Raw genomic sequence first — 17,391 nt, forward strand, 5'->3', positions numbered from 1 at the left:
ATGGATATTTTCATTAGACTAGCTTCACTATTTTTTTTCTTGCGGTCGCCTTTTGCGTTGTCTTATTACTTATATGCCAAGAAGAATAGGGGAGTCTTATTTTCACTAATGACGGAAATCATTTCTATAGTGAAATCTAACAAAACTGTCAAAGATCGTTTTTGAAAAATTGTTCGTTTGAAATCAGAGTACCAGGCATGTCCCTTAATACCTAGAACTCACACGGTATCTCCGTATGTAGCTGTAGTGTGGCCCCGCATTAGCCTAGAGATTTTCCTTTCTCAAATGGGGTTTGTAGTATGCATGCCTAAGCATGATTTACTTTTGTTACTTTTTTTAAGAAAGTCCCCGTAATAAGACTTACTTCGATACCAGTGATTACGACAAGTTCCACCTCCTTTCGTGCCGCTATATTCAGTGGTACACGGGCAGATGAAACTGTTACTCGGGATATTCGATTATACCAGATTTTTCAATAAGTTTTGCGGTTCAATAGGAAAAACACAATTTTATGGTTCCAAATACACTCTATTATTCAGTATAATCTCCGTAAACCTCAATGCAATTGTTCCGAAAAGATTCCAATTTATGAATTGCGTCCCTGAAGTGAGAACCTGAAGGGCTGAAAAATACGATTCCACAGCTGATATGACCTTATCATTTGATGAAAAACACATATGATTTCTTTAGGTCTGGAAGCAGATCGAAATGGCTAGGAGCCAAATCTGGTGAATACGATGGATGCTCCAATAATTCGAACTTGAATTCATGGATTTTAGCCATTGTCAAAATGCTCTTGTGACACGGTGCATTGTCCTGATGAAAAAGATTTTTTTTTCGTCTGCAAACCTGGTCTTTTTTTTACGAATTTTTTCCTTCAGCTGGTTTAAAAGGTTACAATAATATTCAGAATTTATTGTTTTACAAGCTTGCCAGTAATTCACAAACAAAATTCCTTTTGCATCCCAAAAAACTAATGCCAACATTTTCTTGGCCGAATTTTGGACACGAACTCGTTTCGAAGTCGAAAAATCAGGTTCACCCCACTTTTTGCCTCTTGTTTTGATTCCGGAAGTCTCATTCATAGTTATAAATCGACCCACAAAATTCACTTTATTCTTTCGAAAACGCTGAGAAAATCGCATTCGAATGTGTTTTTGTTCCATTGTTAGCGAATGCGGCACCCATTGTGTGCACAGCTTTCTGAAACCCAATACTTCAGTCAAAATATTGCTTATACTGCTCAATGAGATGCTTAGGGCTTTTTCTGTAAATTTCTTTCGGTCACTCGACGATTTTCCAATACCGTATCCTGTATTTTTTCTACAATTTCTGTTGTTGCTGCTGTTTTTTGGACGTCATTGACGTGGATCGTTTTCAAGATTTGTACGACCACGTTCAAATTCAGAAACCTGTTTTTCTACTGTACTGATTGAATGCGAAGAGTCCTTATACATTGTCAACATTCGTTCATAAATTTCGTTTGTTTTTAAACCTTCCAAACTCCCTCGACCATTACCTACCTTGACGTGGTGAGGGAGCTCAGTGAGGAAGATCCTCCAGGAAACGGGAGGTGACACCTGAAGCCAAGCGGTAATCAAAACCCCAAGCCAAGGTGTGACTACCGTGCCGAGGGCTGAAGGGTCACAGGGGTTAAGATGCGGCCGTAAACGGTGAACTCTGGGTACCAGGCGACCCCCAGTTTCAACTAGCCTTGTCTCGGCAAAAAGGGGCTCTGCCGAGATCGACTTACTTTCCCCGGAAAAATTGAGGCCATGGCAGCCAACTATGAAAAAACAAAAACACAAACCTACTAAGCAAACACAATTAAACTTCGATCGTGACGATCCAACCCCGAGTGAAGGGGCAACCCTGAACTCATCGATGGAGAACCTGAGTCTAGACTCAGATTCCCCACTTATTCAAGTGGGAACCAATTCAATTGGGACCCAGTCCTTAACGGATGAGCCGAAGCAGGCCCCTTCTGTCAGTACTCCTGACCCCAGGCTCCAATCGGCGCCACCTGCTGAGGCTAAAGTCTTCCCCATCGGTAAGCACCTGTCCACGGACAGCAAACTGCCTTCGGGCAAACCGCCTTCGGGCAAACAGCCTCCGGGCAAACCGCCTTCGGGCAAACTGCCTCCGGGCAAACCGCCTTCGGGCAAACCGCCTTCGGGCAAACCGCCTCCGGGCAACACACAACCAAAGAGCTGTGCCAAGGTTGAGGGGAAAGGAGCGTTCGGGGCACCTGCGGCTAAGGGGAAACCAAAGCGGCAGCGGTCCTCGGACGATCCTAACTCTTCGACACAAAAGGCGGCAAAGAGGGCTCGGCCGGCAACGGCTAGGCCTTCATTTGCAGCCAAGGCTATCGAAGCCGATGGATGGGTCCTGTATGACGACTCTAATCCATCCGACTACGATACTGAGCAGTGCGAACAGCTTAGAAGGAAACTCCTCCTAGCTGTAAGAACTGCGTCTGCGCAAGGCATTAAGCTTTGCTTTGAGTCGGTAGGTGTATACCATAAAATGTTACGGCTGAACTTTGCCGACGAAGACACGAACGAGTGGCTCAGGCAGTACTGCTCCTCCCTTAACGATGTGTGGGAGGGTGCGCGACTAACCTTGAAAAGGGTCTCTGAGCTGCCATCGATCAAGAAGTGCTTTCTCTGGCTTCCAGAAGAAGAGCGAAATGGTGTCGGGGTTCTGGAACAACTTGGTGTACAGAACAACCTTAACACTTCCACCTGGTTGCTGCTAGGCAGCAAAACAGGAGAGAGAACCGATAGGCCGGGAACTTTTCACTATCGGCGTTCCCGAACCTGAGGTTAAGAAAGTTCGGGAAAAATCGGGTTGCCGGCTCTACTATGGACTGGGGACCGTCACGTTACAAGTGTCGGCTCCTAAAACCATTGAAGGGGACATGCAGCCCCCGGCATCTACATCTGAAACATAAATGAGGTGCCACATCTCCCAAGTAAATTTGCAGCATTGTAAAGCGGCGACTGCACTTATCAGTCGTCGGATCAATAGCTGCAAGACATTTATATACCTCATACAAGAACCGTGGGTTGTTGGTGGGGCAGTCAGGGGCCTAAACTTCCAACATGCTGACCTATTGTATGCCAATGGAAGCGATCGACCCCGCACCTGCATGGTAGTCTCCAAAGACTTCCAAGCTAACCTGGTTAACGATCTATGTGATGGCGACACCACATCGGCTAAGCTAACCATAAAAAGTCAACAGGGAGATAAAGAGATACTATGGTGCTCTGCATACTTCCCCTACGACGCAGAAGACGTTCCCAGTGGAACATTCATCAGAGCTATCCAATATGCCAAAAGTAGAGGCATGGGGGTAATAGCAGGATGTGATGTCAACGCTCACCACATATGCTGGGGAAGTTCGAACATCAATGCAAGAGGATCGAGACTACTGGAGTATCTAGTAGGAACCGATTTGCAGATCCTAAATGTGGGTAATGAACCCACTTTCTTCAACGTGGTCAGGCGAGAGGTCATCGACATCACGGTGGTATCTCCTGACATCGCGGCTCTGATCGGAGAGTGGAGAGTATCAAACGATATCACACTCTCGGATCACAGACGCATTGATTTCGTTATGGGCATGGATCTACCTCCACCCACTCCATTTTGGAATCCGAGGAAGACAGATTGGGTAATGTATCAAACAGAATTGAACGCCCGAGTCACGATCCCTGGGAGGCGCATCAAACCCATTGCTGGAATTGAGAAGACAACCCAGATGATCACAAATAGCATGAGAGAAGCTTTCGAAGAAAGCTGTCCACTCAAGATGCCAAAGAAGGGTAAAACACCATGGTGGAACTCGGATTTGGCAAAACAGAGGAGAACGATAAGGATGCTCCTTAATCGTGCTCTGAAGGGCGAATCAAGCACTAGCTGGAATCGCTATAAAGAGGCACAGAAGGCTCTAAAGAAGAGCATAAGATCGGCTAAACGATCATCTTGGAGACGCTTTTGCGAAGAGACTAACTCTCTTGAGGCAACGTCAAAGCTGAAGCGGATTCTGGTCAAAGAACGTAGCCAGAAACTGGGTTACTTACGTTTACAGAATGGGAAGTACACAGGAAGCGATGAAGAAACGGCAAATCATTTGCTTGAAGTACACTTCCCAGGCAGCATCCAAAATCTAATCTCGGGGCCAACAGGTGCATACAGTCCTCAACCGAGAGATTGGAATCTGGCATGCAAAGTAGTATCACTGGAGCGAGTGAAATGGGCATTTAACTCGTTCCACAGATATAAGTCTGCAGGTCCGGATGGCATCATTCCTGCGCTAGTAGTAGAAGGAATGGATGCCTTGGGTCGACACATTCGGAATATATATTGGGCATGCCTAGCACACGCTTATATTCCAGTTAAATGGCGGGATGTGAAGGTGTTGTTCATTCCCAAACCAGGAAAACCCACCTACACAGACGCAAAAAGCTTTCGACCGATCAGCCTAACGTCCTTTCTGCTAAAAGGACTAGAAAGATTAGTAGATCGGTTCATAAGGGATACACACATTCCTAAATGGCCACTTCACCATAGGCAACACGCCTACCAGAAAGGCAAATCCACGGAGACAGCACTCCATGAACTTACGGCAAAAATTGAAACGGCGATGTCCGATAAAGAATACGCTTTAGGCACATTCATGGACATCGAAGGTGCCTTCAATTATGCCTCATTTGCGGCAATTTGTGATGCGGCAAGACAGCATGGAATCGAACCGCTGCTAATCAGTTGGATCCTTCACATGCTAGAGTGGAGAAAAATCCACATATCGGTCGGCCAGAAGTCTATTGAAGCAGGATGTCTCAGGGACTGCCCACAGGGAAGGGTTCTCTCTCCACTGTTATGGCTCTTGGTGATGGATACCCTGCTGTGGCTCCTAGAGGACAAAAAAGTCTTCGCGCAAGCATTTGCGGACGACCTAGCCGTAATAATTACCGGCAAGTTTGCGGACACAGTATGTGACCGTTTGAATGCAACTCTGCATGTAATCCACAGCTGGTGCCTCCGCAATGGACTCACGGTGAACGCTAGAAAGACTGGACTAGTTATGTTCACTAAGAACGTCAGGTGGGGCAGCTATACACTACCCACCTTAGCAGGGGCGGAAATCCAGCTGGCACAAACAGTCAAGTACTTAGGAGTACATTTCGACTCCAAGTTAACGTGGAAGCATCATATCCAGGAACAATACCAGAAATCCTGCAGATTGCTCTGGTGCTGTAGGAATGCGATAGGTAAGACCTAGGGACTTTCACCTAAACGGATATATTGGATGTATACATCCATAATAAAACCCATTTTGATGTATGCATGCATCGTCTGGTGGCCAAGACTGAACTTTGCTAACAGCAGGAAGCTGCTAACGCAGATTCAGAGACTTGGTTGCCTAAGTATTACTGGAGCAATGAGTACTACGCCGACTGCGGCACTTGAAGCCATCCTAAATTTACTACCCATCTACTTGGAGGTGAAACGGAAAGCAGCCAACGACGCATATAGGCTCGATACCATTGGGGCGTGGAAAGGCGGCCAATCCAACGGGCATGCGTCTATATGGAAATTCCTTGAAAAACATCCGGTAGCCCTGATGCCGACCGATCATATGGTTTCCAGATTCGTCTTTGAAAAGACATACACTGTCGTAATCACCGAAAGAGAAGAATGGTCGACAAGTGGCCATGAGTCTTTTCAGATTACAGACCTAATAATCTTCACCGACGGGTCAGTCACGGAGGATGGATCGGGTGCAGGCGTGTTCTCGGAGAATCCGATTATAGAACTGGCCCGACCCCTCGGAAAAATGACGACCATATTCCAGGCGGAGATATATGCCATTTCATTGGCAGCAGAAGAATGTCTGCGACAAAAATGGAGGGGTCGCACCATTCGAATCTGTTCCGACAGTCGGGCGGCATTATCGGCACTGGATGGCAACAACATATCAAGCCAGTTGGTGTGGAGTTGTCATCAGGTGCTGCTGAAACTTGGCCGACTGAACGAAACATTCCTGATGTGGGTGCCGGGGCACTCTAACATCGCCGGTAATGAGGGGGCTGATAGACTGGCTCGCCGAGGGTCTGGATCCACAATGGTGGGCCCAGAACCAGCTCTTGGAATCCGACCATCTACTGTCAAGTCTACTCTGAAAGGTGAAATTGCAAGGATTCACGCAATCGAGTCGAGAAATTTGGACTCTTGCCGGCAAGCGACAATCCTTGTGAAGGAGCCTAGGGCCACTAGAGCGGCATTTTTGTTGTCCCTTAAGAAGGGGGACATGAAAACCCTAGTAGGGCTTTTGACGGGACACTGCCCCTTAAACTACCATATGGAAAAGATTGGGGTAGTGGTTTCGGCTGTGTGCAGCCAATGTGAGGAGGAGGAGGAAACTGTCCTGCACTTTTTATGCAGCTGCCCGGCATCCTCAGATCTCAGACGAAGACACCTTGGCAAGGTTTTCTTCAATGAAGAATCTGCACACTCTCTGCCTCTTGAGAATGTTCTCAGATTCGCTAAAGCCTGCGAACACCGTAGGCGGGAAACCATTGAATAGGCAACTTACGGGGATAGTACAATGGGCCTAATAATGGCCTGAGTGCTCGGAGCTGCGGCTCCCCCCATTTAACTAAACTAAACTAAACTAAACCTTCCAAAAATAAAAATTCAATCAAAGCACGATACTTGATTTTTTCCATTTTAAAAATACTGTGACACGTTGATACTAAATGGCTTGTAAACAAAGAATGAATTGACAGATTGAAATGAAACTTTACATACGGTCATATAAAGGGTGTACCAACATAATAAAAAAAATAGCCTAGTGGCAATGCTCTCTCTTATCGAACCGCAAAACTTATTGAACAACCTAGTATATTATAGTAACTTATATATAGATGTTTGATTATATGATATATTATAGTAACTTAGGGTACTATCTTTATTGGTCGAGTTGGGATTTTAACTCGTCTTTTGGGCGTTTCCCTGCTGACGTCCTGTTCGTTCACAAAAATTACAACGTTGTTTCCTACCTGAACTTGTACGGTTTGTTGTTCCAGTTTGACCTTTCCTCCTGGGTAACCCTATTTGCCCAAGATTCTCGAATTATTTTTCATCATAATTGTACATTTTGAACTCCGTACAAGGTGTATTTTTCTATCTAAAACACTCATCGTACGTGTGTCCCTTTTTCCTAAAATAGGAACATGAAACGTTCTCAAAGTTATTAGCTTTTGTTTGATCGTTCCCTAGTGATATGCCAAGTTAGTACTTGTAAGACTTAAATATGCATTGGTTGTTTGCTGAGTATTGTTGGGTAATAAAGTCGGTGGTGATGCTCTGAAATAACCGGGAAGAGCCGGCTTTTGGGTATCTATATTATGGAAAGCCGTTTGCTGCAGCTTTTCCATTTCCAATGATCTCGGTGTTACTCCACCAAGTGTAAGAAGATACCTACTGGCCTACGCTGATGACACAGGCATTATGGGAAGAACAACCCGAGATCTACTTTCATTCAGATCGAGCAGGCTGCGTGAGATTTCAGGCTACACATTAATGAAGGCAAGACGAAGTACATGGTGGCAACATCAGCACCGAAAACCACCCAACCAACAACATCAAACCGCACTGGTCAAACACAAACACGAAGAAGAATAAGGATAGGAGAATACAACTTTGAGACCGTTGACAATTTCTCCTATCTGGGGTCGAAAATCACAACCGATATCAGCTATGACGTTGAAATTCGCACACGGTTATTGGCTGCCAACAGAACCTATTTCAGCTTACAAAAACTGTTTCACTCGAAACGTCTCACCATAGGGTCAAAGCTCTTACTGTACAAGACTATGATCTTGCCAGTTCTTATGTATTCGAAAGGTTGTGGTGGGCGGGTCACTTAATCCGTATGGATGAGAATGATCATACCCGAAAAATCCATAAGGATAGTGTTTATGGTAGAAAAAGATGACGAGGCATACCCTGCCTGATATGGAACGGTGGCGTAGGTCAGTACGCCAGACAGCTTTTCATCATCATCATCAACGGCGCAACAACCGGTATCCGGTCTAGGCCTGCCTTAATAAGGAACTCCAGACATCCCGGTTTTGCGCCGAGGTCCACCAATTCGATATCCCTAAAAGCTGTCTGGCGTCCTGACCCACGCCATCGCTCCATCTTAGGCAGGGTCTGCCTCGTCTTCTTTTTCTACCATAGATATTGCCCTTATAGACTTTCCGGGTGGGATCATCCTCATCCATACGGATTAAGTGACCCGCCCACCGTAACCTATTGAGCCGGATTTTATCCACAACCGGACGGTCATGGTATCGCTCATAGATTTCGTCATTGTGTAGGCTACGGAATCGTCCATCCTCATATAGGGGGCCAAAAATTCTTCGGAGGATTCTTTTCTCGAACGCGGCCAAGAGTTCGCAATTTTTCTTGCTAAGAACCCAAGTTTCCGAGGAATACATGAGGACTGGCAAGATCATAGTCTTGTACAGTAAGAGCTTTGACCCTATGGTGAGACGTTTCGAGCGGAACAGTCTTTGTAAGCTGAAATAGGCTCTGTTGGCTGACAACAACCGTGCGCGGATTTCATCATCGTAGTTGTTATCGGTTGTGATTTTCGACCCCAGATAGGAGAAATTGTCAACGGTCTCAAAGTTGTATTCTCCTATCCTTATTCTTGTTCGTGTTTGTGTTTGACCAGTGCGGTTTGATGTTGTTGGTTGATTCGTCTTCGGTGCTGACGTTGCCACCATATATTTAGTCTTGCCTTCATTGATATGCAGCCCAAGATCTCGCGCTAATCACCGCCTGCTCGATCTGGATGAAGGCAGTTTGTACGTCTCGGGTGGTTCTTCCCATGATGTCGATATCGTCAGCATAGGCCAGTAGTTGGGTGGACTTAAAGAGGATCGTACCTCTTGCATTCACCTCAGTATCACGGATCACTTTCTCGAGGGCCAGGTTAAAGAGGACGCATGATAGCGCATCCCCTTGTCGTAGACCGTTGTTGATGTCGAATGGTGTTGAGAGTGATCCTGCTGCTTTTATCTGGCCTCGCACATTGGTCAGGGTCAGCCTAGTCAGTCTTATTAATTTCGTCGGGATACCGAATTCTCCCATGGCCGTGTACAGTTTTACCGTGGCTATGCTATCATAGGCGGCTTTAAAGTCGATGAACAGATGGTGCAACTGTTGTCCATATTCCAACAGTTTTTCCATCACTTGCCGCAGAGAGAAAATCTGATCTGCTGCTGATTTGCCTGGAGTGAAGTCTCTTTGGTATGGGCTAATGATGTTCTGAGCGTATGGGGCTATCCGGCCTAGCAAGATAGTGGAAAATATCTTATAGATGGTACTCAGCAACGTGATACCTCTATAATTTCTGCACTGTGTGATATCTCCCTTTTTATGTATGAGACAGATAATGCCTCGTTGCCAATCGTCAGGCATTGATTCGCTGTCCCACACCTTGAGCACAAGTTGATGAATCACTTGGTGTAACTGGTCGCCCCCATATTTAACCAATTTGGCTGTAATTCCATCGGCTCCTGGCGACTTATGATTTTTTAGCCAATGAATTGTACGGACTGTTTCTCCTAAACTTGGTGGTGGCAGTATTTGTCCGTCGTCTTCAGTTGGGGGGACCTCCAACTCGCCGATGTTCTGGTTGTTCAGTAGCTCATCAAAGTACTCAACCCATCGCTCTAATACGCCCATTCTGTCGGAAATCAGATTTCCCTCTTTGTCTCGGCAGGATGAGCATCGAGGTGTATAAGATTTCATCCTGCTGACTTGTTGGTAAAACTTCCGCGCTTGGTGCGGTTGCTCCTTGTACTTTTCTAGTTCACAGACTTGTTGGTTCTCCCAGGCTTCCTTTTTCCGTCTGTGAAGTCGCTTCTCCGCTCGACGGAGTTCGTGATAAGTCTCTGCGCGTGCCCGCGTTCTTTGAGAATGCAACATTACTCGGTATGCGGCATTCTTCCGTTCCGTTGCTAGCTTACATTCATCGTCAAACCAGCCGTTCCGACTCCTTTTGCGGCTGGGGCCAAGTATGTTTGTGGCCGTATCAACGATAACGTTCTTCAGGTGCTTGTGAAGATCATTTGTTGATGCTTCATCTCCAGGTCCTCTGTTGACTGCGGTTATTGCGGCATCCATTTCCCTCTTATAGGTGTCGCGGAGGGTTGTGTTGTGGATGGCTTCAGTGTTCACTCTCACCTGATTGTCAGAGGGGATTCTAGGTGGTATTGTTATTCGAGCTCGGAGCACCATGCCAACGAGATAGTGATCCGAGTCTATATTGGCCCCCCTATATGTTCTGACATTCATCAAGGCTGAGAGGTGGCGGCGTTCGATCAACACGTGGTCAATTTGGTTGAAAGTGGTCCCGTCTGGAGAGGCCCATGTATGTTTGTGGACTGCTTTCCGCGCAAACCAGATATTTCCAAGAATCATTTCGTGTGACGTTGCTAATTGAATAATCCGCAGTCCATTATCATTTGTATTTTGGTGTAAGCTATGGGAGCCAACGTATCGCCTGAATACGGGCTCCTTCCCTACTTGGCTGTTAAAATTCCCAAGTATGATTTTGATATCATATCTGGGACAGGCTTCGAGGGTTCGTTCTACTGCCTCGTAGAAGGTATCCTTCTCCGACTCTGCAGTCTCCTCTGTAGGGGCGTGAAAGTTTATGAGGCTAATTTTTCAAAACTTGCCTCTCAAGCGCAGAGTGCATAGCCGTTCGCTTATGTTTTCAAAGCCGATAACAGCAGGTTTCATTTTTTGGCTGACTAAGAAACCTACTCCGAGCACATGGTCTACTGGATGACCGCTATAATATATGGTGTAGTGGCTCTTCTCCAGGAAACCGGTCCCTGTCCATCGCATCTCTTGCAACGCTGTTATATCAGCCCTATATTGGGACAGGGTATCGGCTAGCTGCTCGTCAGCTTCATCTCTGTACAGGGAGCGCACGTTCCATGAGAAAATGCGCAAATCGTTATTCCGTGTTCGTTGCCGGGTCCGTCGTTTTAAAATCCGTCCTGTCCGAGGCTCCTGTTGTGGCTTCGTAACAAGTTGTTTTTCGTGTAGGGTTGTCAGCCCTACCCTACCCCCAACCTGGAGGACCAGTTGGTACAATTTGTCCCGTTTTTAGGCGCGGGAGACTCGCCTTCATCCTTCTCCGTCTGCAGCTTTTCGTTAAGAAAGAGCTCCCAGCGGTCACCACGTGGAGGTGGAGATAGGGTTTGGTAGTAGAGCTGTTGGTGTTGGTTCAGCAGGCATTTCCCATGTTTTATGCTCCATCGTGGGTACCAATCCACGTTTCGCCCCGGGACCTATACTACCCTTTGACCTTTGACAGCTTTTAGGGATATCAAATTGGTGGACCTTGGCACAAAACCGGGCTGTTTGGGTTTCTTACTAACGCAGGCCTAGACTGGATACCGGTTATTGCACCGTTGATGATGATGAAATCCGTTTGAATCAATATCCATTACATACTGTAGCCATCACAGATAAGTTTTTTTGTTTCAAATTAAGAGCAAATCCTACGTCGAAAGTAATGAACTAATGGTATCCTGTTTTACGAGAGAGAAGTGTTTCTTATGTTAATTCAGGATACTTTGCTCCCTACGGAAATATACAAACAGTTCACTCTTCATGACGTCTCAGTTACCAACTCCATTTGTGCAACCGTGAAGATGAGATCATTTGCCAAATAATATTTGCAACCAGGGGAATGCAAGGCAGGACAGACATCAAATACCTCATGCTGAAATATGATTTAATAGTAAAAAACCAGTTTTATTATAAGTACATTCGACATAACATAGTATCTTGGACAATGATCGGGCCAAACTGCTGTGGGACGACAGCATTCCCATTGACTACAGAGCCGATCGGAGTAGACCTTATCCAGTTTTGATCCTCAAGAATAAACAAGTGTGCTTCATAATAAATGTAGATGTACCATTTGACCGAAAAATTGTTTCAAAAAAAGTATACCGATCGGTTATCCTTTGGCAAACGGTATGATATATAGTAGACGACCTATGTAGTCCTAGGTTCCAGAAAGTCCACAATGTTATGAAAATATCATGCTGGTCTGGAGCCCAGGTCAGTGATCGGGGAAACTGAGAACAAAGTAAAGGTGGACGACCAATTGGGATAACTTCGCCATACTGCATCCTATCTGATCACACTTCTTCGCCAAGGAAGTCTAACTCAATTGACCTGGCCCTTCAGGTTGGATGTTCGAAGCGATGGGTCTACAACCCGTCATCCACGAAGGGTGAATAGCCTCGGACAGAATTCATACCACCGAAACGACCGCGCAAACAAATAAATGACCACGCCCTTGAATTCTGGAATATTAGATCACTAAACAAATTTAGTGCTGTCAAAGATCTTCCTTCAACAGTAAGTACAAGGTCAGCGTTCTAGCAGCCCAAGAAACGAATTAGAATGGTTGTGACATAACCGACTTGTGGTCTCACACAATCTTCAAAAGAGGGAAGTTATCAGGGAAATGTGCGTTTGGAGTCGCTTTCATCGTGGATAGGGATTTCAAAGTAAATGTTATTGACTTCAAACTCAAGAAAAAGGAGGCATGCAGATAACAAATAGAACGAAACACAAGGACCAAGAGAGAAAATTACGAAAATCTCCGACGAGCAGTTAAAAAAATATTAAGGCAAAAGAAGAAAAATATTTTGAAGATGAATTGAAGAAAATTGATGACAACATCAACACAACACAAGACAGGCCTACAAAGTAGTGAAGAGCTTAAGGCGTGGATATCAATCCTTTGTAGCAATCATCGAAGACGAAAGTGAGAGAGTGGGAGACGTCTTATTTCAAAGAACTCCTCAATCCTTCACACACAAGGCAATCACCAGCACTCATAAGAATTATGGTCGTGCATAATGGGAACATTGGATCGCCAACATTGGAAGAAATAGAGGTAGCGATCAAATGTCAAAAATTGACAAGGAGCCGGGCATAGATGACATTCTCACTGAACTCATCAATTCAGGCGGTCCATGCTGATTGATGAATACCAAGGAGGTTTTTGGACTGGAAGATAGACCATTGATCAGCTATTAACGTTAAAAAAGGTGCTAGAAAAATGCAAAGGACTATTTTTTTTAAACCCCGATAAAAGAGCAATCGAAGTTGGTTTAAGTTAATGGAAACAAGACGAAAGTTATGATGCAAACGAGAAAAATGACGCCCGATAGACAAAATAAAACGATTGACGAGTGAAATCTAGAAAATGTAGACAACTTTATATGCATAGATATAAAACTGACGAAAAATTAAAGTGAACTTGACGAAATAAAACGACGAATCCAGTTTGCAAATAGAGGCTTCGACTCTGTCCTAACGATTTTAAAAGTCAGCCAGAGGAAAACAAAGCTCCGAGTATACAAACTATAATAAGACCAGCACTATGCTGCGGATGAGAAACATAGACCCTAACACAAACTTTCGACAAAACTGGTTAATATCTTCACGAGGGGGTCCTGAGGAGAATAATAGGAGTTAAACGAGAGAACGACCAATGACGAATCAGATACAACCATGAGTTTATGACGATTCTGTTTCCAAATTAATAAATCTTAGGAAATTGCAATGGGTTGGCCACGTTCAGTGTATGGACAACATTCGGGTACCTGAAAGAGTATTTGAAGGGAGAACAGGAGGACGAAGACCGGTAGGAAATCCCGAAAGAAATCGGGTGTGACAGACAGACATGCGCGTCCCCTTCTTGTGGTTGAGGATATGGTCGGCGAATGCGTCGAAATATGCACCTGTACGCTTTCGAAGGTGTGGGTGCATGGTTATGTCTATGCGCGGGTTGGGTAGGTGGGAGAAAAACCCCATCCGTGGACAAAAATGGCTATAGGAAGAACACCCAGAACAAGAAACTAATATGGAAGAAAAAGGAGAGAAAAATTTACGGTGCAAGGACTCGGAGAACCGGCGGCTTTTGGAAATGGGACAACGATATCCTTCAACTGCAGTGCCTCGGTTGTTGATTACTTAGTGACAGTTGCATCGAATACTACAAGTAGCCTAGAGAAAGAGGCATTTAAAAGGAGTACATCACTTCTGAGAACGCCTTCTCCAAAAATACGGAAAGATGTTTCACAAACTGTTCATTTATTAGCTCATTGGGTCGGAAAATGTCACAGAGCCTAGTGCTTGATCTATTTTCGGACGAATTATCGTATGCCCTATTCGGAGAAAAAATAGAGGAGCTGTGCGAATCCATAAAGGACATTCATCCATCCAAGGAATCCATAAAGGCATCAGCCCATCAAAAACATGGTCCGAGCCATTCGTGTTATGTACAATAGTGCCAAGGACGCAAAAAATACCCCGAACAAAACAAGGGTCACTCAGACAACCCAAGTGTCGCCCTTTCAAAATCCAAAGAGCGGTAAGCCTGAAAAGAGAAATAGAGAGAATGTGAACGATCCTTTCGGATCCTCTCAGGACGCGAAAAGGTAAAAAGGCCTCTCACTGGCAAAGGGGAAAGCAAGCAAAGTGACCAAAATCGTGGAAACAACGGGACTGGCTCCAATCGACCCAAGGGAGATGAAGTCCCAAAAAGGGCCAAGGAATCATAGACCAAGGTTGGGGAAAGAAAAGTGCGACACATTGCGGCCCGAATTGGTTATCATCTCGAAAAAAAGGTGATACGACATATGCCGATATCCTCAAGAAGGTCAAATGCGATCTAGAGCTGATGAACCTTGGAGAAATCGTCTGCCGAATCAGAAGCTTCCAAAAAGAAATTTGATTCTGGAGCTGAAGAAGTTTCCGGGCAAACGGCTGAAAATTTCCCTGGCGAGATGGAGAAGTCCTCAGGGGACGAGGCACAAGTACGGGCCAGAAAGCAGGGGATTGTGATACAATGTAAGGATAAAGAAAAGCAGTTCGGACCACTTGGTTTGCAAGTTTCTTCAATCAGAGGACTGATGAAGGCATACGGAGGAACGCAAACGGCAACTATAAGGTTACCAACTAAAGTAGCGTTCAAACGGCTGGTAAAGTGAAAATAAGTTGGCTCGTTTGCCAATTAAGGGAGAAGGTGTTCGTTAAGCGCTGCTTTGGATTCCTAGAATTTGGCCACATAGCCGCGGTGACTGTGACACGTCAAAAAATGCAGAAAATGTAAGTGAGAAGGTCATGTTCAGGGAGTGCAAGGCAGAATGCTTTGCAAGGGGAAAAGGGGTGTCGACTGTCGGCACGTTGCACGCAGCAGCATTTATGAGAAGGGAATCAAAGTTGCCATAATCTAACAATAAGAGTGGTGTCTGGGCTACAGATGAAACTGGCAAGGTGGCAATATGGGTGTGTGAAAATCAAACCATTCAAGAACTGATGGAGTTTCTAGAAGCTGAATTCACCAGGGCAAAAATAGCTGGCATCTACATATATAGTTGCTATGTTCCGTCAAGTGCGACGATAACAGAATTCGAGGGAGTGCTAGGTATGCCGATCTCGAATGTAAGAAGCTGAAACCCCAAAATCATAGCGGGCGATTTCAAAGCATGGGCTGTGGATTAGAACAGTCGAATTACGAACACCAGGGGCCGTATCCTGCTCGAGGCTTTCGCGGAGCTAGACTTGGTGCTTACAAATACAGGAAATGTGTTCACATTTCGTGGGGCAGGGTTGAGTTCAATAGTGGATCTGACATATGTGAGTACCAGATTGGTGAGGAGAATGGTCTGGTTTGTCAGTGAGCATTATATTCATAGCGACCACCTGGCAATTTTCCTTTAGATCGAATATGGGCCATGCGATGATGTATGTTTACGCGAAGCTGGAAATTAGGGCTGGTCTGTGAAAAAGTTTGAAGAGGATGCACAACCCTGGTGGTGCGGCTTCAGAAAAGGTAGAGCAAATAATGAGACGCATAATGAGAGCTTGCGGCGTTGCTATGCCGAGGCGGCGAGTCAGTGCAAAAAAGTAGTAGGTGGACTGAAGAGATCGCGGAGTTTCAGGCTGCATTTCTCGAGTTAACAGGATTTACCAACGATTTAGAGGAAGATCAGAATTCAAAGAGGATCGGCAAGTATATGCGAACCTTCGAGCTAGGCTTAAGCAGGCTATACGGATCGCTTTACTTTACACAGAGGCAGATCAAAGCCCCTGAGGAACAGCAAACAGGGTGGTTATGAAGAAGAAGAGACGGCGAAGACCACAAGTGACCTGCCCGCACCTTCTACTCGATATCATGATGGCGCTCTTCCCCACGGATGAAAGGCAGCGCCAAAAACATAAACAAGCATTGGACGTCTATACCACACCTGCGGTAACTGAGGAGAAACATGCGCAGATTTGCCGGAGAATTGGTGACAAGAAAGCTCCTGGTTTATGAGCGTATTTGAAACATGCATGGTGGAAGAGTTCAAAACTAGTTTTGCACTGAAGCCCAATAAGCAAACCAGGCGCCCGATTTGCCTTATTGACACTGTAGGAAAGCTCCCCGAAAGGGCCATCTACAGAAGACTATGATAGAATTTAAGGGTGGATTATCGGAGCGACAATTTGGATTGCGGCAAACCCACTCAACGATCGACGCCGTAGACGTTGTTATGAAGCTGACTCGAGACGCGATGTTGTCTAATAAATGCTATGCCGTGGTGACGTTGGATGTCAAAAATGGATTCAATTCAGCCAGCTGGGAGTGGATAAAAAGCTCATTGGCTAAAATGGGTGTCCCTAGTCATTTGGCTAAGCTCCGCGAAAGTTACCACTTGGAGAGGATACTTTGGTACGATACGGATGATGAATTCAAGCAGTACACCGTCACTGTAGGAGAACCACAGGGTTCAGTGTCCTCTCCTGTGGAACGTTATGTATAATGGAGTCCTTGCCTTTCCCGTGCCAGAGGAGGCCATGATAATCGGTTTCGCAGATGATCTAGCCGTGGTTGTTGGAGCGAAACAACCTAAAGACGTTGAAGTGTACGCTAGCGAAACCATCAACGCGATGGCTGGAGATGGTTCAGGTTGACCTTGCGGAACAAAAGACGGAGGGGGTCCTGATTACGAATTGTAGGAAGAGGAATACGGTTACTATTTGTGTTTGTGACCACATTATTACTTCGAAGCTGGTTATCAAATAACTGGGGCCGATGATTGACGCTAAAATCAATTTCAAGGGACACCTAGACTATGCCTGTGAGAAAGCGGCAAATACCAGCGTATCATTATCACGGATGTTGCCTAACATTGGAGGTCCAAGATACAGTCGCAGATTACTTGTGGCCGGAGTGGTCCGCTCCACACTATTATACGCGGCACCTGTGTGGGACGAAGTACT

The 17,391-nt window shown here is 45.5% G+C and overlaps 1 protein-coding gene across 25 annotated transcripts in view; it reads right to left on the reverse strand.

The window, feature by feature from the left end:
- LOC119658719 (glutamate-gated chloride channel) overlaps nt 1–17,391 on the reverse strand; it is a 211,076-nt gene that overhangs the window by 4,664 nt on the left and 189,021 nt on the right. The gene's annotated exons all lie outside the window — the stretch shown is intronic.

The sequence above is a fragment of the Hermetia illucens genome, chromosome 6 (assembly GCF_905115235.1).
Source record: "Hermetia illucens chromosome 6, iHerIll2.2.curated.20191125, whole genome shotgun sequence".
Lineage (NCBI taxonomy): Eukaryota > Metazoa > Arthropoda > Insecta > Diptera > Stratiomyidae > Hermetia > Hermetia illucens.